This window comes from Mesoplodon mirus, assembly GCF_964341445.2.
Source record: "Mesoplodon mirus genome assembly, chromosome: 7".
Lineage (NCBI taxonomy): Eukaryota > Metazoa > Chordata > Mammalia > Artiodactyla > Ziphiidae > Mesoplodon > Mesoplodon mirus.
Genome location: NC_138983.1, coordinates 84,980,524 through 85,004,982, shown reverse-complemented (window position 1 = coordinate 85,004,982; position 24,459 = coordinate 84,980,524). Strand labels below are relative to the sequence as shown.

Sequence of the window (24,459 nt, the reverse complement as noted above, 5' to 3'; positions counted from 1 at the left end):
AAAGAAATGTCTGATTCAAAAAGAAGGATAAGTGACTCCCTTCTTACGATGCCCGTGTTCACACCCTCTCGAAGACGAGGCTCCTTTCCCACGTGCCAGGATCCTACTGTCTCACTACACATGTCCTCAATCTGTCTCTTTTGAAATCTTCAAGGAATAGACCCCTGTCATGTTGGATGTATGTTCTTTGTTCTGATAAAGTATAAGACTACCATGCTTCAGTGGAGAAGCTCCTTAGAGCCTTTTGAGGGGCTGCCTCCCAGATTATAGCCCTCAGCTTGGCTCAAATAAAACTATTTTCTGTTCCTATTATAAATTCTTTATTATTTCCCTCCACAGTGTGTTATTCCTTATGAAGTCCAGCTGTTCTAGGCTGACACCAAGCCACCCTGAAGCAGCCATCGTGTCTTCATTGCCTCTTTCTCACATCTGGGTCCTTGAAGGTTGCTGAGATCACACTTGCTTGTCTGTGTCCATGGAACCCAGGGCAGAGCCCAGGTCCTCCCACCAGGGCCCTGGATTCTGGTACCAAACCCAGGAGAAGGTGTGCTCTAGTTATATCAGCCTCACCTGGCACCAAGGCCAAGATCGTCATGTGTTTTTTCCCAGACTTCTTCTGTGGGAAAGGGTTTTGGGACGTTTTGTTTTCCCTAGTTCACCCTAGAGAGATGCAAGGAGGAAGTCTGATGCAGACTTTCCAGCTTACAAACATCTGAGGGCTGTGTCTCAGGTCAGGATCAATGTTCCCTTTTCCATGGGCATTCAAGTCAGTGAGGCAGCCTGACTTGAGGGCCAGGACTCTGCCTCTGTAGTCCTGGAGGTGATGGCTGAAGGCTGGGGACAGGGGCGCTGCGGTTCTGCCCGAGGGGAATTAAAGGCCAGAAAGCCCTGGTTTCTGCAGGAGTCTGATCATCGCCTGGAATGTATGCCAGTTAACATATAATTTCTTTATCCTATTTATTCATTATTGTTATTTCTCATTGTACTTTGGGACTCAATTTTTTATTGTTATAGAAATCCAATGTTTTCAAAGATTCTCCCTCAAGGATTCTACTGTTAACATTTTTCATTAAGAGAAATGCCTGTCTATTCCAATCTTTCTTTCCCTCCATTATTTACTGTGTCTTTTCTAGGTCTTGTCCTTGTCTCCTGGGCCACAGTCAGTAATGTCTCCACTTATGTATTCTGAGTGTGTGATCATTTGGTCCAAGGGATTCTGCTGAATGAAGTATAAATTCTGATATCTTTCTCTTGCAAACTTTCAAAACCTACAAATAAAATGAAGATATGGGCAATATAAAATGAAAATATGATTTTCCATTCTTATTAATATCTATCTCTATATTTCAATAGAATTCAATTATTGGCCCCTGGTGACTATATTTTTCAAAAGAATTCCCTAAATAATTACCAGGAATTCACTACTCCAATGTAATGTAGAAGATATTCTTAGTGTATTCTTCAAATTCATGTTGATGGAATGCTCAAGTTCCCTATATCAAATTGAGCTCCTATATTCCCTCTGAATAATAAAACTAAGATATGTTTGCTAAAGATTGTTGAAAAACAACATTTTAGCTTGACATGGACAGTACAAATACAGTATCACTAAGGGTGAAAATTTAGTATATGTCCTGTGGACTACCAATTTCATGTTCCACAATCACAATCGAACCATTTAAATACAGAATTATTTCCTAATTCTCTATTATATAAATCTCATTATAAATAACAAGCATTTTAAAAGCTTTAAATTTTTAACTATAGCTCATGAATTTGTACCTTTTCTCCTCTATCAACAAAAATTGACTTTCATGGTTAACTCAGTTAAAAAATAAAACAGCACAATAGGAAAGAAGTAAAATATCTCCATTGCCTACAATATATAATAATATATATAAATATGCTGATGACAAAAACGTGGGTCTGCTCTCCCATGTGCAGTAAAGCAAATCTACTGACACCAGGTTATGGTGAAGGAAAGTGCAGCGTTTATTGCAGGTGCCAGGCAGGGAGTTCAGGTCAGCTAGTGCTCAAAACCCCTGAACCCCCTTTCCTGATGGGTTTCATGAAAGCATTTTTAAATACCAGGTGAGAGAGGGGAATCACAGGGTATGTGATCAGCTCCTGCACAATTCTTTGGTTGATGTGAGGTAACAGAGCAGTGTCACAGGGGTTAACGTTATCAATCCTCAGGCTCCAGTAAAAGATCTCCTACTTAAAACAGCTTTAAAAGTTAATAAAAATAGACATTAACTGAGTAGAGGGCAGGTGTCCTCAACTTCAGAACAGTGTAAAGTCAGCAAATATCACAGCTGGTACACCCCTCGAAGAGACTGATCTTGACTGGTTGCAATTTTTAAGAAAACACATTTGGGTAAAATTAACTCTGCACTTAAAAAAACTGACTCACAGGTTTTAGGTTTTCTCAATGCTCTAAAAGTACTTATTTTTCCTTTCCAAGAAGGGACTTTCAACCTCCCCCAAAGTAAAAGGGCAGTGCCTCTTGGATTGCTTTCTCTCACTGAACACACCGAAGAAAAATTGCATCATGTTGGTGTCTATCTGAATAATGTGCTCAGGGCTCTCCCTGAGTCATTGCATGGTTCTCATTTGCACGTGGGAGCCAATGGGTCTAAGTGCAGGCCACCACAGGATGTGCCACTATGGCATGTGGATTATTTTGAGCTGAAAACAATCAGGCCCAAAAGACTCAGGAAGAGCCTTTGAACTTCCCCCTTACTGCCTAAAATAATTTAAGACAGGAGGCCTGTCCCAGGAAGAAGCTATCACTAGAGATAAATGTAGTATAATATTAGGTGTGGTAGAACAGGAGGAACATTGAAAAGCCCATTTGATCAAAATCCTCTCTGTGGGGCTTCTCTGGTGGCGCAGTGGTTGAGAGCCCGCCTGCCGATGCCGGGGACACGGGTTCGTGCCCCGGTCCGGGAAGATCCCACGTGCCGCGGAGCAGCTGGGCCCATGAGCCATGGCTGCTGGGCCTGTGCGTCCGGAGCCTGTGCTCCGCAACGGGAGAGGCCACAACAGTGAGAGGCACGTGTACCGCAAAAAAAAAATTCTCTCTGTGGCTCATTGTCTTTGGATGGATCAGCAAACATTTGTTTACCAAACATTAACTCTTTTTAACTTCCTGTGAATTACCTTACTTCCCCTTGAAATTTCAGACCCATACCTCCTTCTGATGCCGAAATTTGGCCTCTGTGCACTGGTATGGAATCGAATTCGGGGGCAGAGTTTGGGTGAAGTAGAAAAGAATAGGTTTATTGTGTTGCCAGGCAAAGGGGGACACAGCAGGCTAATGCCCTCAAAACTGTGTGTCCCAACCTGGGGGGATTTGGTGAGGAGTTTTATAGCAATGGTTCAAGGTCAGGGTTGCTGATAAGGATTATGGTGTGTTCAGGGCCTGCAATCCTTTAAGCTGGCCTCAGGTGGTCTCCTGATGAGCTTCTATGCTTCTCAAGGTTATCAAACCGTGACCTTCTCTCTAGAATGAAGGATGCTTCATCAAGTAGTTAACATCTTCCATTTGTTGGGGGTTTTAGTTCTGTAGAAGAGCTCAGTTATTGGTATATGTTTCCCTTGAGGCAGAACCAGGATCTTGTCCCAAAGCTGCACTATTGTTTCTTGACAGTTCCTCCCTTGTCTCTGCAGCCCCTCCCTTCCCCGATTAGCAACTATTTGACCCTACCCTTTGGAATTCAGGGAAGGTTGTGGAGGCTGAAGCCTAGTCCCTGCAAACAAGAAATGGGGGACACAGAAAGACTTTAGTGCCCAGGAGCCCCACAGGGTCCTGCTCAGTTTCACTTCTCTTTAGTCAAGAATATATATATGCCACCTTGTCTTGCTGTCTTTGGAATTCTTCATACTTATGTGAATTCCCCATGTGCACATAATAATTTAATTGTCTCTTGTTAATCTGCCTTATGTCATTTTCATTGCCAGCCAAAGAGCTAATGTTACCCAAAAACCTGGGTTTGCCTCTTGGTGGGTGTCAAGCTGAAAGGCACAACAAAAACAAAGATTGGGAGAAGAAAGGATTTGTTACTTGCAGCAAGTAAAGAGAACACCGGGGGTCTTTCCCAAAGCAGTGTCTTCCTGAACAGCAAAATTGGGGAATTTTTAAGCTAAGGGTATATGCATATTCATGAAGGGGTTTGGGTGGTCCACAGAGTCCAAGCTTTAGTGGACTGAAGTCATGAGGGTCAGAAAAGGTCAATATCATCATTCCTTATGTTCCCAGCTGATCAGGCTAATCTTTACCATTGAAAGAGAACTGGGAGTCTTTACAATTATCTTTGTTATTGTTACTTCTTTTACCTGAAAACAGTCCTTTGATTCTGCATTATTTTGTTCCCTTAAGATCATTAATTACTGAGACCCTTTCAACGGCAAGCATCCTGGCCAGGCTTACATTGCAAAATGGCTTAGGCCAAAAATGACTCCTAGATATACATATTATTAAACTTTTGTTTTATTTTCTCCTGTTAATCAGTCTCACGTCAATTTAATTCTTAGACCAGCTAAAAGTGTTACCTGAAACACTTCTTTTGTTGAGCCAAAAGACACAACCAAGCCAAAGGGCAGGAGAAGGAAGGCTTTATTACTTGCAGCAAGTAAGGAGAACACCAGGGATTTTCCCAAAATGGTGGCTCCTTGAACAGCCAAATTGGGAAAGTTTTAAACTGTCAACTGAAAAAAAAAAAAAAGCACAAACTGAGAGTTGTGAGTTAAGTTTTATTTGGGGCAAAATGAGGACTATAGCCAAGGAAACAGCCTCTCAGATAGCTCTGAGGAACTGCTCGAAAGAGTTAGGGGGAAGGTCAGCATGTATGTGATTTTGGTGAAGGGGGACACATGGAATAAGGGACACATTTTGGCAGAAATTTGCTGCTAGTCACGAAATGGTGGCTGCTAGTCACAAGGAGCAGATGTCTCCATTAATGATTTTAGTGCTTTTCTAGATATGAGAAGATAAAAGAAACTGGGCTCATAAAATCTTCTGAAAATATCTAACTATCTGAAGGCCTGTTCTGCCGGGTTTTCCCAGAGCATAGACTGCCTCATTCCTGATCTCTGTCCTGAATTTCATTCAGGGTGTGTTGAAGGTTGTGAAACAAAATTTATATTTTATGGCAAGACAAGAGAAATTTAAACATAAATTCTTCTCTGCCCTTTGGTCTCCTCTCTCCCCACACTGTGCATTGTGCATCTGCATTATACATTGACCAAACCTCCCCCATAGGCAGGGACACTTGCTCAACCATAAAGAGCAACATTCTCCTAACATCAACAAGACAACTCCCTCCTTAAGAGATAACATTTCTTCTTGACCTTGTAAGGGGTTACATGACCAGCAGGATGGCACTTAGATCTGAATTATGTAAACGTTCAATAACATGTCATTTGATGTACAGCCCTCGGTCTCAAAAAAAACTTATACACCTCCCTGGGTTTCTAATGGGCAGAACAGCTTTCAGAGTTTTCTGAGATGCTCTTCCCAGGTTATAATCCTCAAATTTGGCTCAAAGAAAAATTTCCAGTTCTCTTTTCGATCAAGTGATTACTTTTTTGTCAAGGTCAGAGACTACAGTGGCTAGTGACTTCATTCTTATAGAACCAGATGGTAAGGGACAATTTTATTTCACAAGATCATTAATTACTGAGACCTGTTCTAGAGCAAGCATCATGACCAGGCTGAGATCACAAATGATTTAGGCTTAAAATGGCTTCTCTTATGTCAAAAAGTTATATTTGATTCTTTTTCTTTGGGGACCCCCTGCTCCATTTGCCTACAGAAGGGCAGAGGAAAAGTTCTTCCTCTCTGACAGTCTTCATGACTGCCTGGAGAAACAATGATGGACTCAGGAGTTCTTCTCAGCCTCGATGTGCACAGAAATCTTTATGCCTATGGTAAAGGGGCATGGAAAGGAGAGGGTTCTCAATGTGTAGAAGTTCAGATGCTTTCAAAGGCAGGCAATGTGCCCTGCACTATAATGCCTGTTGGGCAGGAAGAAAGTTTCCTGTACCCTTCTAGATTTTTCTGGTTAGTCTAGGAATTAAATTGACATGAAACAGATTAAGATTAGCAGGAGAAAATCAAACAAAATTTAATAATATGTATACATGGAAGAGACCCAGGAGAACTCAGTAAATCTCCCAAATGGCTGAAATCTTCACCTTAAATACCACTTTCAACTAAAGACAAACATGTTGGGTGTAGTGGTTTGGGACTTCAAAGGGGAGGAAGGCAATTCTTCCCCGGCCCTCATACATGAGGTCACCATACCTCAAGGGGAAATTCAGCTTGCACTGCAACTTCAACTGAAGAACAGTTCTTCGTGTAACACTGCCGGATACTGGAAGATACACTGGCCCCTCGGCCGACCGAAGGCATTCCTTCATTGAGGCCGTTCGCTAGTCGCAGAACACCCTGCTTTAAAAAGTTGATTCAGTTTAGGGCACAGTGGGTAGCTTGTGTCTCTTTTACTTGTTAGAAAACACACGTATTTAGGCTGCGTGTCAATCTACACATGGCGTCTATAGCGAAAAGCCTGGTTTTCCCATTTTGAAAGTTCCATTCTTGCAGCCAGAAAAAACCTGAAAAACACTGTTGTTGCCGTGTTTCTAGTCCCTGCAGGCATGGCTCTGAGAAAAAAAAGAGTTTTCTCGAAAGAAAGAGGGTACTTCCAGGTCCTGGGTAGGAGCTCTTCCTGCCCTGCTCTAGAGCTAAGGGGAATCTCAACGGGGGCCCTAGCCTCGACGTAAGGTCTTGATTTGGCATCCAGAAGGGTAGGCGTGAAGCAGGTTCCCTGAGGCCTTAGTCGCAGTTCTGCATTCGTTTAACAGCAGTAAGTGTCTAGAGACTCGTGGCCCCGTCGCGTCAGCACCAGTTTCAGGACAAGAACTCTGAGGACCCGCCGGCTCCCCTGGGCTTGCTGGGCCACACTCAGACCCGTAGGCCCTTCAGGGTGCCCCAGGGTAGGCCGAGGGAAGGGTAACACACTGCAGTCTACCTTGGGGGAGCTTGATGTTGATGTTCCAACTACCGGGTTTGTTTTTTTTTTTGCAAAAACCCCTAAATATCCTGTGCCCTCCCTTACCTCTTCAGAACAGTCCCTCAGAGCTATCTGAGAGGCTGTCTCCTGACTTAAGTCCTCAGTATGTCCTCCAAATAAAACATAATTCTCAACTTTTTCGTTGTGCATTTTTTTTCAGTCAACATTTAATTGTATGGCTCATGTAGGTACTATGCCTACATGTAATGGGATGAGCTGTAAATTATTAAAACTAGATAAATTCTGTCAGCTCTACCACTAGCTGAGATCAGGCTTTCTTCTCTGGATACTTCTGTCATAGACCTTGGCAGATATGGGGTCTGTGTTGGTCTTAAAATTATTCTTAGAATTGTGGGGACTCATTCATTCTTTCAACAAATTTTACTGCTTATATTCTATGTGTCAGTTACAGTGCTGGGTCTTGAAATACAGAAGTCAACACACGAAAATACAAGGATAAAACACATTTTCTACCATATTAACTTTTTTCATTCATTCATTCATCCTTAAGTCATTCAACACGCATCTTCTTATTGAATACTGATGAGGGATCAAATGCTATGCTAAACACTGAGTATATAACTGCAAATGAGATGGATAGGCCCTGATTTTGATGTCACTACTATCTTTTGTCGTGCCATATAGTGGGACAGCTTCATTATTCCCTTTACCGTAAGTTTTGGTTTTTTTGCGGTACGCGGGCCTCTCACTGTTGTGGCCTCTCCTGTTGCGGAGCACAGGCTCTGGACACGCAGGCTCAGCGGCCATGGCTCATGGGCCCAGCCGCTCCGCGGTATGTGGGATCTTCCCAGACGGGGGCACGAACCCGTGTCCCCTGCATCGGCAGGCAGACTCTCAACCACTGCGCCACCAGGGAAGCCCTACCCTAAATTTTTATCACAAATTGCTAATGAAAATAAAACTGTTAGTGGAGTTTCAACATGCATAGGTAAATGAGAACACAGAACTCCCCTTTCGCATGCCCCATTCTCCTCCTTCTAACTCCCTATGTGAACTCACTTTGTGCCAAGACCAAGAAGATGTGCCCCAATAAGAACCAAGCTGATTTCCTCACACTGACAGGGGCTATTGCTCACTTAGAAGACTTGATGCTTAAGTTTGATAAGCAACTAGAAGACCATGGAGACAACCTATAAAAATGATTTGTCTTGGGAGAAAATACTAAAAAGGGTTAATGTGCTGTTCCACATGTCTAACCTCCTGGGATTAAACCACAGGCACCAAGATCACCAAGTGTACGTGGCAACAATGAGCTAAAAATGAAAAGAAAAGCATCATACTGTTGTTGTATTCATCTTCCCCCAAGGCACTCTCTGATAAACACCACAACCACTAAGGGAATTGAGAACAGCTTCCTTGTGGGGCAGGTTATATATGCATCTTTTTCCAAGAAGTTAAATCATATCCAGCTATTAGCACACCTTACTTAAGGTGATTGTAATGTATGAGATTAAATGTTCCTACCTGATTGGAAAACTTCTTGTCCTCAATTCATTGGCTATACTGGATTATTTTTCTTGGGTCAGACCTTCAGACTTCTACCAGAAATCGTTCCTTTGGGGAAACCAGGCCTTCCCAGAAACTCAGGAAACTGAAATGGAGACAGAAAGAGAGAAGGAAATTATTTGGACATATAGACCTCAATTGTTTGGTTTTAAGTAAACGTCCCAGCAAACATCTTCTAAATGGTATAATAACTTGAGGGAAATTCACAGTTTATAAGTTTGTGTACTCATAAACTGAACATATTATGATAAGAGTACAGGTTGCATTTTGTGTCTTCAACTCAAGCAAAGACTTCAAAAAAGTCCCAGTTATCCTTTGTTCATTAAGACACAAAGAAAGGGCAAAAAGGGCAAGTTTCCAAGTCTTTTTCTTTAAAATTTACTTCCTTTCTTCAGTCTTCATCAAGATCTCCAGGAAATTAACTTTATTAAAGTTAATTATTCATAAAATAAACATAGGAACCTGCAGAAGACTATTTCACAGAGACCTGTAATGTACAATACCCATTGCATACATGCACCATGAGCTTGTCTTTTCTAGCACTGGCATACACAAAACTCTGTGTGTGTGTGTGTGTGTGTGAGCACACATGTGTGTCTTTTTTTTGTGATGGAGCCATAGGGAGAAAATAAATCTATTGGCTGCAATTCAGTGATGTAGAAAGATTTAAGGGTAAAGGAAAAGGCTACATCAAGTGAAGCAATAAAGTCATGAGGTTGTGCTTCCATAATAATAACAATAGCAGTCTTCTGTAACCAAGGGAGCAGGCTCCTCAAATTATAGTCACACCTGTTAGACCATCTGCCCATAAATTTCACACTATCATTAATGGAAAACAAATGGCACTGTCTCTCCTTCCCTTTATCCATTGGCCATTCTCATATAAACGATTTTTCTCTTCAAGGTCATGCTCTTTCCTATCTGTTTAAAAATATTAGGATTTAGGAGGGGTGATACATAATGTGCCATGCCTTGGTACTTGTACCAGTGATGGCTCTGTAAGGAGCACTGGATTGTTAGGAGGCTATAAATTGAATTCCCCTAGAAGCAGAACCTGAGGCAATAATTTGAATGCAAACTGTTCATCTGAGAGGTGCTTCCAGAAGACTCAGAAGTGGAGTGGGAATTGAGAATGGAGGCATGGAAGGAAGCCAACAGAGGTGCATTACTGAATAAATTACTCCTGCAGGGAACTGCTGCCAGTATTTCAGGGGAGTTCTGTGAAACTCTATAGAACATGTCTCAGAGTTATCCCAAGAATTGGTGAGAAACTTGAAGTACTTATCTTCCAGTCCCCTCTGTCCTTGGTTGAAAGCTACACCCAGATACATTAACTCCTGTACATTTCTGGCCTGCCCTAAGGTGGATAATTGCAGGTGGTAACATGAGTCTATCAGCATATACTGGAATGATGAGTGCTGGGGAGATATGAGTGGAGCATTGAAACCATCTAATACAGTCGGGGCAGGAGATATTAATTATTGGCTTGCAAGTCCAAATGGGTAACCTTAAATTCCTGCGTTAATGGTTTTACTTTGAGGTATTTAAGCATGATGTACGAGTAAAAATTTCCTCTATTAAATCAAGTTGAAGATCCTAAGTCCCTAATCTTCTGGAAAACTGTGGGTATCTTTTTAACAGATTTTTGAAAAGTAACATGATTAAGATTTCAAACTGACCATCCATTCATTCATTCATTCATTCACTCATTCAACAAACATTTATTGAACACCTAAAGTATGCCATGGGTTAAACTAGGCACCAGTGTTACTGTTACTAAAATCATTATCGTGCCACCTAGAAGTCAATGTATTGTGACACTCAAATAAGAAAATCCATAGTTACCGTAAAAATTATTACAGAGTGATATAGGAAGACACGGTAAGACCTTAATTCATGCTGTGGACAGTAGTATATGGGGGATATCAGTAGGGCTTCCTGTAGAAGGCAATTGAAATGGATATGTAACATGAAGGAAGGGTGAGTTTTTGAGGAAAAGAGAAGATAAATTCATGTTTGCCAGAAAATGAATGGTTAAGGATCAGTCCAGAAAGGAGTTCCATTCATAATCAGTATAAGAAATGTCACTGGGGCTTCCCTGGTGGCGAAGCGGTTGAGAGTCCGCCTGCCGACGCTGGGGACACGGGTTCGTGCCCCGGTCCGGGAAGATCCCACATGCCGCGGAGCGGCTGGGCCCGTGAGCCACGGCCGCTGAGCCTGCGCGTCCGGAGCCTGTGCTCCGCAACGGGAGAGGCCACAACAGGGAGAGGCCTGTGTACCACAAAAAAAAAAAAAAGAAAGAAATGCTCACTGGAGTGTAAGAAAAGAAGACAATGGAGAGGGTGGTAGAAGCCAGACCATGAATGGTCCATGTATATATACTAAGTGCTATGGTCTAGTCTTTGTGTTCCCCTCCAAATTTATACGTTGAAATCTTAATTTCCGGAGGTGATCATAGTAGTAGGTGGGGCCTTTGGGAAATGATAAAGGTATTAGTGCTCTTATAAAAGAGACCCCACAGAGCTCCCTAAGCTCTTCTGCCATGTGAGGTTACAATGAGAAGTCTGTGACTCAGAAGAGGGCCCTCATCTGACCATACTGGCACCCTATTCTTGAACTTGCAGCCTCCAGAACTGTGAGAAAAAAATTCCTGTTGTTTATGAGCCACCCAACCTGCAGTATAATCTTACAGCAGCCCAAAAGGACAAAGAGAGTTGGGATGTGAGATTTTACTCCAAGAAAGATGGGAATCCATTGAAGGATTTTAACTGGTAACTTAGAAGAGAGACAAGTTTCATAACACAATCAGGTATTTTTATAAGAAACATTTGTTTCATTTTCAGAAAGATCACTCTGGAAATACTGTGACTAGATTTTTGGAGAAGGGTGATGGCAGTCCCGGATATAGAAAGATGAGTTAGTAGTCCATTAATGTAAGTCAAACAAGAAAGTGGATATAAAAAGTGTGAATCTGTGGCTGAGAGTTCTTTTCTTTTAGCACTTGAAAAATGTTACGTCAATGCTTCTGACTCCAGAGTTTTAGACAAGAAATATGCTGTCACTGGAATTGGTGTTTCTCAATAAGCAATGCATCGTTTCTTCCTGTGCACTTTCGAGATTTTTTTTGTCTCTACTTTTCAGAAGTTTAGTTATGACACGTCTTGGTAAGGATATCTTTGCGTTTTTCCTCTTTGGGTTTGTTCAGATTCTTGAATTTGTGTTTATGTCTTCTAAAAAATTGGGAGCTTTTTAGCCATGATTTCTTTGAATACTTTGTCAGTCCTACTTGCTCTCTTTTTTCATTCTGGAACTTTGATGATATGAATGTTAGTGCTTTTGTTACTGTTCACAGGTTCTTGAGATCCTGTTCTTTCTCCCATCTTTACCCCTCAGTCTATTTTTCTCTGTACATTTGGTACATTGTATTGATCTCTTCTAAGTTCATCTCTTCTAAGTTCAGCTTTGCAATCTCCACTCTATTCTTTTTTTTTTTTTTTTTTTGCGGTACGCGGGCCTCTCACTGTTGTGGCCTCTCCCGTTGCGGAGCACAGGCTCCGGACACGCAGGCTCAGCGGCCATGGCTCACGGGCCCAGCCGCTCTGCGGCATGTGGGATCTTCCCGGACCGGAGCACGAACCCGTTTCCCCTGCATCGGCGGGCGGACTCTCAATCACTGCGCAACCAGGGAAGCCCCCTGTACTTAACTTTTAAAAATAATTAAAATACGCTATTCAACACATTTTTCCTTAAAAAAAAAAAAAAAAAAAAGCAATTCTCCTTAGGCTGGCCCTGGGCACATATGTGACTTTGCCATTTTTTCCATGGACTATTTTCTTATCTGTTTTACGGTGTCACATTTGTTCTACCTTCTCAAAAAGAAGGATTTAAAATTTCATCTACGTGTTCATGCATTCATACATTTATTAAATAAATCTATTGAAGACCTACAGACGGCACAGAAAAAAAGGCAGAAAACTAATCTGGGTTGCACAGAAAGTAATGAACTCAGTTAAAATTTTTGGTGAAAATAGGTATTACTCAATCTACTGGAAATTACATTTCATTATGGGGACTCACAGACTCAAGGAAAACCAAGACCTAAATAATAATAAAGTAATAAAAGCACTAGCCATTTACTGAGTGCCTGCTTGTACCTGACTCTGAAACTCTAAAATCATTACGGATGTTCTGATGATTGTCTGATATAATTGTAATCTCCATTTTACAGATGAAAATAACAAGGTTCAGAGACATTAGGTTACTTGCCTAAAGTGAAGTGGCCCAGAAACTACAGAACTGGAAATTGAACCTTAGACTTCATAATGCCAAAGTCTGTGCTTTTAATCACAATGTGTGTGTGTGTGTGTGAGAGAGAGAGAGAGAGAGAGAAAGAGAGAGAATGTGTTTAATAGAGAACCTCTGAGAAATGGCAAGAAAACTGCCAGGTATCCATAAAACAATAATTTAGGAGCTTCTTACTATACAAGTAATTGTTAATCATATGGCTGAACTAAGGATCTCTCACTTTTGAACTAAGAAATCAAAAGCTTCCAGAAGTTGAGTCTAAATTTTACACTTACATAAGATACTTCATACAGAATGCTCAAGTATAATAACTAAAGAGCTCTGAAAATACTGGAAGCATTCATATAAGTATGATTTCATAATGTAGATAATAGAGGATTTAAGAAATTGGCAGATGCGACTGCAGACTCATTTGTTATCATTTCTGTGAAGGGCAAGATAAATGAATAAAATGAGAAAAGTGAAAAAAGAATGGCTAGCAATTTTAGGTAGTTTGCTGAATCTCCATACTAGGAAAGACTAAGGAAAAAAAAAAAATTCTCGAAATATTATTTTGAAAGCACCTACAAGTGTATATGGTCTTTTTACACCAAATAACTCGGAATTATGAACTGTCAAATAAGTCTATTCTTCTCTGATGATAAAATTGCTGACTTTATTTGAAACTATGGAATGAAAAATGAGGTAATAATCAGAAATTCTTAAGAAAAGGAGTAGAAAAAACAAAATTATAAGAGTTATGTTAAAAAATATTTTGAAACAAACATAAAATCCCCATTACTGGTACAGAGCTTTTAAAACTTTATTTTGGTTTTAAGTTTTAATAAATATTTATATGTTTACATAATTACTGTCATAAGGAAGACACAACTGTAGGTCAACTTTCTTCATTCGTTCTTTATTAAGCATTATTCTATTTTGCTCCATCATCTTGTAATTATAATATAGTAACTGTGTAACTTTCTACTAAGTGGATATTTCCTAAACTGTTTTCCTATTGTTAACAATTAAAGGTGTTTCCAATTTTTTGTTATTACAAATGACATGACAATGAGCATCTTTATATAATAATTTTCTGGATTATAAATTATTTATTGGCATAAGCTTCCAGAATTAGAATTAATGTGTAAAAAGCTATTAACATTTTTATCTTGCTAGACATTGCCAAATTACTTGTCAAAAGATGGAACCAAATTATATTGCAAAAATCTTTGCCAACGGAAGACATTATATATAATTTTTGATTTTGCTAAATTAATAAGTTGGAAACCTATGTTCCATTTCTTTGAATGCTTTGATAACAGAGTGCTGCTGGAGGCTGGGAGGGCAGCCATGTCCGTGAAGGCTCCCCAGAGTTGGAGCGGGGAAGTGGAAAAAGGTAAAAAAAACATACGAATTGTATTTTCCCTCCATTGTTATCTCTCACTCTCTTCTGCCTCTGTGTAACTTATATCCAGGTAGCTGGAGAAAAATCATGTGGCAGGGCAAATTGGTATTCCAATAAATTAATAATCACCAGCTTCAAATGGATTTTCAAGACTGGAAATATTGCTCTGACTTACAGTAAGCTCTTTCTAATTCTCCTTAAGGACTATTTTCTTAGAAGCTTTACTTAACCTCCATCCTCTCTACTTCCTTCACTCTGAGCCGGTGAGGTGCTTCATAGCTCATTAAGAACACAGAGGTCAGTAAATAGTCCACTGCCAAATCCATTAATTCATTAGCATCTGCGTTGACCTTTGTATTCCCTTTTACTACAGGAGTTAAAGTTACAAGGCCGTGTGCGCTACAGAGAGCATTTCATTCTCCCTCATCTTCTCAAGTACTTCACAGCCCTGCATCTTCTACAGCCCATCTACTCCTTAGGAAGGATTCTTGCCAAAGTTCAACCTCATTCTAGACTAGTAACTCCACCTTAAAATGTTAAAAACTATACGTGTAACATGAAAGCCTCCCTCCTCCCCTAATCCCTGCATATCTTCTTTAGCCAATTCATGTCTGAACTTTTCAAAATTGTTATCTTCATATATTGTTTCCATTTCCTCACGTCCCATTTACTCTATAATTTACATCCGTCTGACTTCTCTCACCGTAACCTCACTGCCCACTGTCCTGAAATTTTACTTATGAAGGTCACCAGCGATCCCCATGTCAGTAGAGCCAATGAATAGTTTTTGTCCTATTTCTAGGCTCTTTCCTTCTTTAAAAAAGAAAAAGAATAAGAAACACAAAAACCATTTTTTTCTTCTATGCTTTTACACTCTCATCATCTTCTGTCTTGGTATATTTTATTGGCTTTCTGTGTTTAATCTGCTTTCTAACATTCTATTAGTTTCCTTTATCTCCAGTGGAATAAACCAGTATATGAAGGATTATTCTCAACAGGTAGTTCTCATAATAACGGTTCTAGTAGCAGCAGTCAACACTCTGTGATGCTTCTCACGTGCCAGACACTATCCTAAGACACCGTTTAAATCCATATATATAGACACACACACACACACATATATATGAGGGTTTCCTCACAGGCCTATGAAATAAGCCTATTATTATACCCGTGTTACAAATGAGAAAACTGAGGCAATGAGAGGCCAAGGTCACAGGATCAGTACTTGGTGAAGCCCCGCCTGAGTTAATGCTGGAACTTTAGAGTAGACAAGTTCATAATGTCTCACAGATTGGCCTTAAATGTGAGCAACATTTAATTAATGACTTGTGAAGTATCAGAAAATAATGGAACATTTTAAATTGATTGGGAACTACTAAGTCATGTATCAGTAACTAAGAAGGACTCTTATTGAATGAAATTATTTTTCATTATTCTTTTGAAAGGAGAATATTCTTGTGTTAGTGTTTCAGTTTTTTTTCATTCACATATTTATTCATTTATTAGACACACATTTCCTACACACCTTCTATGTGCCAGTGTCTGCTGCAAGCCTTGGAAGATTCAGTGGTGAGCAAAAAATTACAGTCCTTGCTCTTAAGCAAATATCCAGTGGTGGAGGAAGACGGAGTAAACATGTAAATAAATTTTGTACAGCGACAGAAATACGACTGGACAATGGGACGGAGAGGCAGTGAGGAGGCAGGTCTCTTTGGTCAAGATAGTAGTGGTGGCGTTTGAACCGAGACCTTAATGATCAGAGGGAAATTGGTCTGGGTAGAAGGATTAGCCAATCTAAAGCTGGGAGAGCAAGAAGTAGAGCTTGTTGCATCTGAGGGACTGAAAAAGACAACTGTGCCTCGAACCCCATGAAGGTCAGGGAAAGATGTAGTAAGTGACCAGAGCCCATGGTCCCTGTGAGCCTGGCTAAGTAGCTGAAAATTTAATCTCTTTACAATAGACAGCCTTTAGAGGTCAGAAGCAGTGCGATAATAGCATCTGATTTGTGCTTTTTAAAAGACTACTTTGACTGCTGAGTGTCCTACAAAAGCAAAATACTTGAGTCTCTATGAAGTGCAGATAGTAAATTTTAAAAAGCCCAATGAGCTCATAAGCAGTTGGTTTACTAAGTGTAATCATTTATCTTAACTAGACTTCATTAATATAAGCTTGGTGACCTTGGGGCCCTGGGACATATTAGATTAGGGAAACCCAACTATTTTCAAATAGTGTGATTTGAAAAATTCTCGAAATTGTTGGGGTTCAGGAAGATTATTTTATTGCTGGGCCTGGATGGGAAGTTTAGAATAAGAAAAGAAAGTATGATGGCTGGCTTCCATCTATTCTCCCTTTCTGTGGGAGAAATATTGATGGGGTGACTACTTTGCTGTTGACCCAATGCTTAAATTTCAGAGCTAGTTCAATCCAGTAAATATTTGCTGAACAACTATTATATGTTAGGCATATAGCTGAAACTGAGAATATAAAGAGAATAATTAATAATAAAAGCAGGTATTACTAACAAGAGACAGGCACTGTGCTAATGCTTAACATGCACCATCTCAAGTTACATTAATTTACACACTAACCATATGGGGTAGATGCATTTATTATACCATTTTCCGGGTGAGAAATCTAATCCCTTTAAGGATTAAGTTACTTCTCCAAGGTTACACAGCTAGTTAGCGGCATAGGCAGGATTTGAACTCAGGTCTGGTATCAGCACCAATTCTCTTAGCCATTATGCTCTATAAGGACCTTACTTGAGAAGTTCAGGATTATACATATATGGGTACAACCAACCCTAAGACCATCTGGCAAAACTGGTTGCTTGAGAAGTCCTGGATTTATGTAAGATGCTCTTGGAATGGAGAAGATCGTGAAGGAGGGTCCCCAAAACACACTCTCTATACTAAGGGGCAACAGAAGAGAAAAAGAATTAGCCTACAGCAGTATGATATTGAGGACGAAGAAACAGTGTTTCTCTCTTTTGTGAATAGTTATTAAATTATTTCTACTTCAAAATATCAGAAAGAAATCACAGTACTATGGACAGTTTGTGGAGCCACCCTATCTTAGCGTGAATCCTGGCAGGTGTAGAGTTCGTAGTATGACCCTGGCACCTAAGTGTAGTTAAGTAAGCTTTCATTTTTCTTTAGCCTTAAAGCAAAGTAGCTTTCTGATAGGTATAATTTAGGAAAGTCTTCAAAGAAAGTATTTAAAGTCCACTATCTCAGAGAAAAGCAATTTTGCAAAAGATCTATCGGCAAAAGCAAGGCCAAACACACCAATTATTTAGTGAGACTTGTATTATTATATCATTGCTCATGTTGTTTCTTTATGCATTTACCTGGAAGAAGGCTTTTAATGTTCAACAATTCTCAAAGAGATAAAGACCCACACTGATGTGTCAGAAAGAGCTTTGCCCTGGAATTAGATCAGTTTAGGTTTGGCTACTTACTAGAATTAGGTAACATTCTTAATCTTTCTGAACCTGTTTCCTATCTGCAAATAGGGATAACACTATCTATTACAGAGGGATGTGGTTAAATTAAATGACACATGTAAGTGAAATATATCCTTCCAGACTGAGAACATACCTAGTAAATGTTAAGTGATCTGCAAATATTCTGCTTTCTTGAAATGGATGAAACCTGTTATCATGTTCTTAACCAATGGTCTAAATATCAAGACAATATTTAGTTAAAAGTTATATTTGTTCTTTCACTGTCCATCTGCATTTTAACATATTCTAACATATTCTCCTTGATCAATTGTGTCAATATTAGTAACATTTGTCATTTAAGCTATTACTGTTCATATGTTTAAAATATTTCAATGCGATATAAGTCATTACTCAAAGGGATGCCTAGCTGGCTTTGTCAAAGATTTATTTTAAGTAAAAATGAAAGACATATTTTTCATTTTCACCAAGTTTTATTGAACAGTGTATTCATTAACTGTATGAACTTTGTGGCCAACCCAATACAGTAGCCAAGACATGGAAGCAACCTCAGTGATTTTTGTGGATGAATGGATGAAGAAAATGGGGTGCATACAACCTACTGTTATTCAGCCGTGATAAAGAAGGAAATCTGGCTATTTGTGACCACATGGGTGGATTTGGGGGGCATTATGCTAAATGAAATGTCAGACAGAGAAAGAGAAATACTTTAGGATCTCATATGTGAAATCTAAAATACTGAACTCATGATAGAAAGAATGGAATGATGGTTGCCAGAGCTGGGGGTTGGAGGTGAGGAAAATGAGTGAAGATGATCAAAAGATAAAAACTTCTAGTTATAAGATAAGTGAGTAATCGTGATGTCATGTACAGCTTGGTCGCTACAGTTAACAATACCGTATTTTATGTTTGAAAGTTGCTAAGAGAGTAGATCTTGAAAGTTCTCATCACAAAAATAAAATTTGTAATTATGTGAATTAAGGTTAACTAAACTTATTGTGGTAGTCATTTCACACTATATATATATATCAATCATCACATTGTACACCTTGGACAGATACAATATTATATATCAATTCAATCTCAATAAAACTGGAAAAATCTCATTTATAGTTTAGCATAAATATATCAAATGGGTTTCTTGACAAGATTAATAATAACTATAGATAAAAGGAAATAAGATATTGTTGTTGCTGTTGTTTGCTTTTCCAGAGTGCAAAACACTAAAAAGGGGGGAGGTGAGTATGGGCTTGCAAATGCTGCTTCATGGGCCCTAATGCTATGATACAGACATTTAGTCCAGATCTGAAAGAGAACTTGAGTCATTTCAACAAATCTGCAAATCTGCAAAACAGTCATGTTCAAACATGAAGAGATATCAGTAAGTTCTTTTTCACACTGCAAGAAATCTGCCTTCAGCTTTCAGCAAAACCTCAGTTTTTGGGTTATGAGGGTAACAGTTCTTAAGCAAGCAGCACAATGCTTCCACCAGTGCTTTCTCCCTATGATGAATAAGTTTTCAGTCTCCCCACCAGTGCTCATCCCTTCTCCCCTTAATGTCTTGGCCAAAATTCAACCATCAGCCCAGAAAACTCCTTCCCAGTTTCACTGCCTGTACGTGACCACGTTATTTCAATCACCTTGGCACATTTATATTACCTACTTCCTAAGGTAGGTATTATATACATGAGATTTTAAATAAAAGAATGCCTGTAAAGTACCTAATGCTGAACTCCTAGCACAATATGAATATTCCGTAACTGCTGACCAGCATTATTATTATATCATTTACATTAAAACTAACCTGTACTTTCTTTCACACACCCATGTTCTTTGTCCCCAACTGGGGTAAAGGAAATAAATGAACATTTATTGATTATCTACAGTGAGAGTATAGAATGCAGTGTAGGCTATAGAATTAGTGGTGTTCAAGACTGAAAATGACCTGGATTTGAATTCCAGACCTCTCACTTACTTAGACTTTACGACGCCTCAGTTCCCTTACTGATAATTAGAGATAATAGACATTTTCAGGGACCACGGTAAGGATTAAAAATATTATAATGTTTGGATCCAGAAAGGGCACTCATTACCTCATTTAATGTAAACTCTTAGATAATCTGATTGAGTTTTGAGAATCTGATAACGGCTCTGCATCCTTTTGCTATTTGCTAACTATTCATAGCATTTTGCATATAATTCCAGGGCTTTGCTAATATGAAAATCAATCAAAGGCTTTAGTTGGCACAAAGAACTCAGAGAAATTGTTATGGGGCAAGAATTAGAATTCTTCTTGAAATACAGACTATCATCCTGGAGAAGAAAGAACAACATTTTAATGTGGTCAAATTTGGGTCAAAACTATGCACTTCCATGGTGTTTCTACCAGGTCTTGATTTGACTGGGATTGAAATTTCTGACATTACTGTCCCCATCACAGACTTGAAAACCTGGCAGACAATCAAGTGCAACCTATAGTTAAAGGTCGCTCATCTAAAAAAAAAAATGGGTATGTTACTACCATTCTGACAAGAGCGTTATGAAGATTAAGAAAAAGCACAAATAAACTCTCCTAACACCTGACAGCCAAGTAATACATCTTTCAGCTCTTTCAATTCTTTTTCCTTCTTACCTGCCTTATTTCCTTCCTTGCTCTGAGTTCTCACTGTGTTTCATGTCCCACAATGCTGAAGTCATTGTAATGCTTTTACTCAGAAACCTCACTTAACATTTAGCATAGTAAATAAGAAAGCCTAAGAAGTGATTGAGGTAAACTGCCATTATTACATCATTCTGATAACCTGATTTGTCCAGAAATGTAACTATGTGATTCTCCTTTACTTCTAGTTGCTCACCATTCATGGGCACAAATTGAGTGTATATCAGATATATTAAATTCCTGCAAAATTCTCTGTGGTGTGGTTTGGGGTTCTATTTGTGTACCACAGCTTTCCTAAAACTAAACTATTATCATTTCTACTCCTCTTCTGTCTGAAAATCCTCAAAACATAATTTCTAATTAATAGTTATACTAATTGGCATTATAGTCATTCTTTTTTGCTTTTTCTCTGATTATAAGTATCTTCTGATGCTTAAGTCAATCAAATGGGTTCTCTACATGTGAGGAAGTTCAAAGAGGAAAGTAGGAGGAGTAGGGTAAGAAGACATTCACACATAGAATTAGTGGAAGCCTTAGCAGTAACAAAGCTCGTGAAATTAGAGCTAATTAATTAGCAGTCAGGAAAATTTCATCATGTGTTGTCATTAACTGGTCAAGTAGGGTAACTAGGCTTACAAACAATAGAAAGCAAAGAATGGAAAATCTATTGTTTCTGCCAGCTTCTCCTGCTTGTTATAAGCGTAATTTTCTCCTAGTTTATGAAACAATAACAGTTTGGTATTAGAATTTAAATGCCATCAATATAAGATATGGAGATATGTGAAGCCTACTACACTTGCTTCGTAAACTAGTAGTATAGCATCATAAATTCCACAGTAGAATGATTTAGTTGAAAGATAAAATTCATGCGGAGTACACTATTTGTTTAAACTTCAAAAGAATCAAAAAGGATTGCTATATCTTGGCACACTCTTCTTTGTAGAATATGTTAGAGCCGGCCTTTTCTTGATTAAGAGCTACTGTTCTGTAGAGAACACTTTTTTCATATTCATAATCATCAGGCAAATCAAGGATCTGACTTCCTTAGAATCAGTAAGTGTTTTTTCCCTCACTTCTTAACAAAGAACAGAACAGCTGATAAGAAAACTAAAATACCTCTTTTTATTGATGTATAGATGATTTACGATATTATATTAGTTTCAGGTGTACAACATAGTGATTCAATATTTTTATAGATTATACTACATTTAATTATTATAAAATGATGGCTATATTTCCCTGTGCTGAACAATAAAATCCCTCTTTTGTTAAAAAAAATAGCAAATGATGGAATGTTAGAAAATTAATTTATTTCCCATGAATAATGATCAATAACTATGGGACACTGGCCCATGTAAATTAAGAGGCTTCTTTTTCCATGTGATTCTGAATACAAAATGTATCCATATTCAGGAATCGTTTTCAAAGTGAATTTTTTTTGGTACCTTAATCATAATGGGTAGTAAGATCAATTTGTTTTAACGCTTATGTAGATAAGTGTTGAATATAAAATGATAAAACGTAGGGTCTTTTCACTTTTTAATTTTAACTCTGTATATGAGACAAAGAAAACGAACTGCTTTCTATCATACTGTAGTTTTTGCTCAACTACTACGACCAAAATCCTTGAAAGAGAGAATTACCTGTTTGTGTCCTTTCAGAACAACCCCCTTGCATACCAGGGCCATAAAAAAACAATAGTCTTGGGCTTCCCTGGTGGCACAGTGGTTGACAGTCCGCCTGCCGATGCAGGGGATGCGGGTTCGTGCCCCGGTCCGGGAAGATCCCACATACCGCGGAGCGGCTGGGCCCGTGAGCCATGGCCGCTGAGCCTGCGCGTCCGGAGCCTGTGCTCCGCAACGGGAGAGGCCACAACAGGGAGAGGCCCGCATACCCCAAAACAAAACAAAAAAACAAAAACAAAAAACCTAAGAAGGTTAGCTATAAACCCTGGCCCTCTTTTTTATTGATCTCCTATTTTAATTTGTTAAAATAAAATCCATGGCCTTTTGAGTCAAACCGTCTCTTTAATTTCAGATTTAAAGATAACAAGCCTCTTTTTAAATGGAATATTGGCACACAGACACCACACAGTCTGGCTTATTACAACTGTTCTCTGTTGGTGAAGTGGCACATTTGCAATCCCCACCATAGCAATCTTCACCATTTCACAGAATATCATTCAATTGTACATCCCTAGGTGAGCAACAAGAATGGGCACTTGAGCTCAGGAGCAAAGCGTTTGTGGGGAAATCCTAGGTCAGAACCCCTAAAAGGGGAGACTAACTTGAGGATGCCCAAATAACCTGAGGTTTACCTTGGCCACCTCCCCTGGCTTTCTGACTGCCTGGGGGAAAAGTCTCTCTGGAAACTCTTTTGAGGTTATTGGGGGAATCCTAGGACAAACACACTGCTTGCTTTTGCAGGAGGACTTGCCCCATACCCTACCCAGCTAGCTGTCTCACAACCTAGCTGGACTAAAAAACCTTCAAGAAAAACGGGATAGACTGACATTTGCATTTCTACTTCCACCTATTCTTATGCACAAAATATGTAGGTAGAGCCCTCTTTCTCACACCCCAATAGATTCTGCTGTCCTTGAAACCCATCTGGTAGCTGCAGTGACTACAATGAAGGGGGTTATCGGAAACCATATTGGTACTGGGCTTAAAGGATTTTTCATGCCATGCATTTTGGGGAAGGACACAGATAACAGTCCAAACGTGGTATAAGGCAATGCCCTTTCTGGGTCCTTGAAAAATCAGTCACGGAACACAGGTGGTGGACAGGAGCTGACAAGAGCTGGTTTGTTAATGAGCACAGCATCCCCGGCGGGGGGGGGGGGGCGGGGAATCAATGAAATGATTGACAAGAGAAGATGGTAAATGAAGGGAGAAGTGGGGACAAATGCTGCTCAACCCAAGCTGAACTCCAGGAGGTAAATTTCTCCTCTAATTTGAGATTCTTTCTAAAGGTTCAGTATTGAAGTGGATGTTTGACGTTGAAATGTGCAGACCCATTCTGATAACTGGAAAGGGAGGAGACTGAGGAACGCAAAAGGAGAAGGAAGATTTCCGATTACTTCTCCAGGCTGCTGACAAGAACCTGCTGCTCGCAAACCACAAATTAACCAAGCGAAGGTTGAAGGTAGCAACGTAAAAGTGCAACTCAAATTATTTTACATTCGGAATCCTCTTCAATATCTAAGCGAGTGTAGCACAGCAATGGTTGATTATCTTAAGATTACAGAGGCTGACCGCCTTCTTTGTTTGCCCAGTAACACCGCTCCTCCAATAATCTCAAGCACTTGGCTGATTAACATTTCAATTTCAGTTGTTGCTCCTTTTCCCATTGCAGAAGGCGGCAGGGATATTCCCCTTCTTCCCTCTGTATTACAAACCCCATTACTAACCAAGCAGAAAGCACCGCGCAGTGTGGCCGAGGCTAATAATAGCCGGGCTGCTTACCTTCTCCGGAGGGATCGAATCAGCGCATGTCCCCGGCGCCGGCTGCCCCGGGGCCGCAGTGCCGCCGCGCCGCGTCTGTGTGTGGCCAGCTCGGCCGGCCCCCACCCCACCTGCCAGCTGCAGCACCTGCTCCCGGCGCTGAGCTCCGGCCGCCGGAAGTCATCCCCCGCCCCTGGCCGGATCGCCACATTCCGCGCCAGCCGCGGGGGGAGAGGGGCCTCTCCCGGCTGCGGGCACCGGCTCCTGGAAACTGCGCTCAAAGATCGCTACCCTTCCCGGTTGTAGGGTTATTTTCTAGGAATGCTTTTACAGAAGAAGCGTCGCCGGCTGGTGGACCGAGAGAGAAGAGCCAGAGTGACTTTCCCTGCAGAGCGCCTTTCCTCTGAGCGCTCCCCTGTCACTCCCGCGGCATGGACGGCTCCATTCCGCTGTGTGGGTTTTCCACCCTCTTCATCTTCCTTATCTGTATTGTTCATTTCGCTGAATTTCAGAGTGGGATTAGCTCTTAAGATATCATTCAAACACTCCGAAAATATTTTAAATTGGCGACTAGTTTTTCTAAGCCCCTTGTAGCG

The 24,459-nt window shown here is 40.0% G+C and overlaps 1 long non-coding RNA gene across 2 annotated transcripts in view; it reads right to left on the bottom strand.

Moving 5' to 3' along the window:
• LOC309807708 overlaps positions 1-24,015 on the bottom strand; it is a 66,822-nt gene extending 42,807 nt beyond the window's left edge. Inside the window, exons 1-3 of one of the 2 annotated variants that reach the window (XR_014294649.1) lie at positions 23,885-24,015; positions 8,562-8,688; positions 921-1,268 (exon numbers count right to left, since the gene is read on the bottom strand). This is a non-coding gene — a long non-coding RNA (uncharacterized lncRNA). Of the gene's footprint in view, positions 1-920; positions 1,269-8,561; positions 8,689-23,884 lie in introns of those variants that run through there. The other variant, XR_014294648.1, reaches the window with a different exon arrangement.
• Between the last annotated feature and the right edge of the window lie 444 nt (positions 24,016-24,459).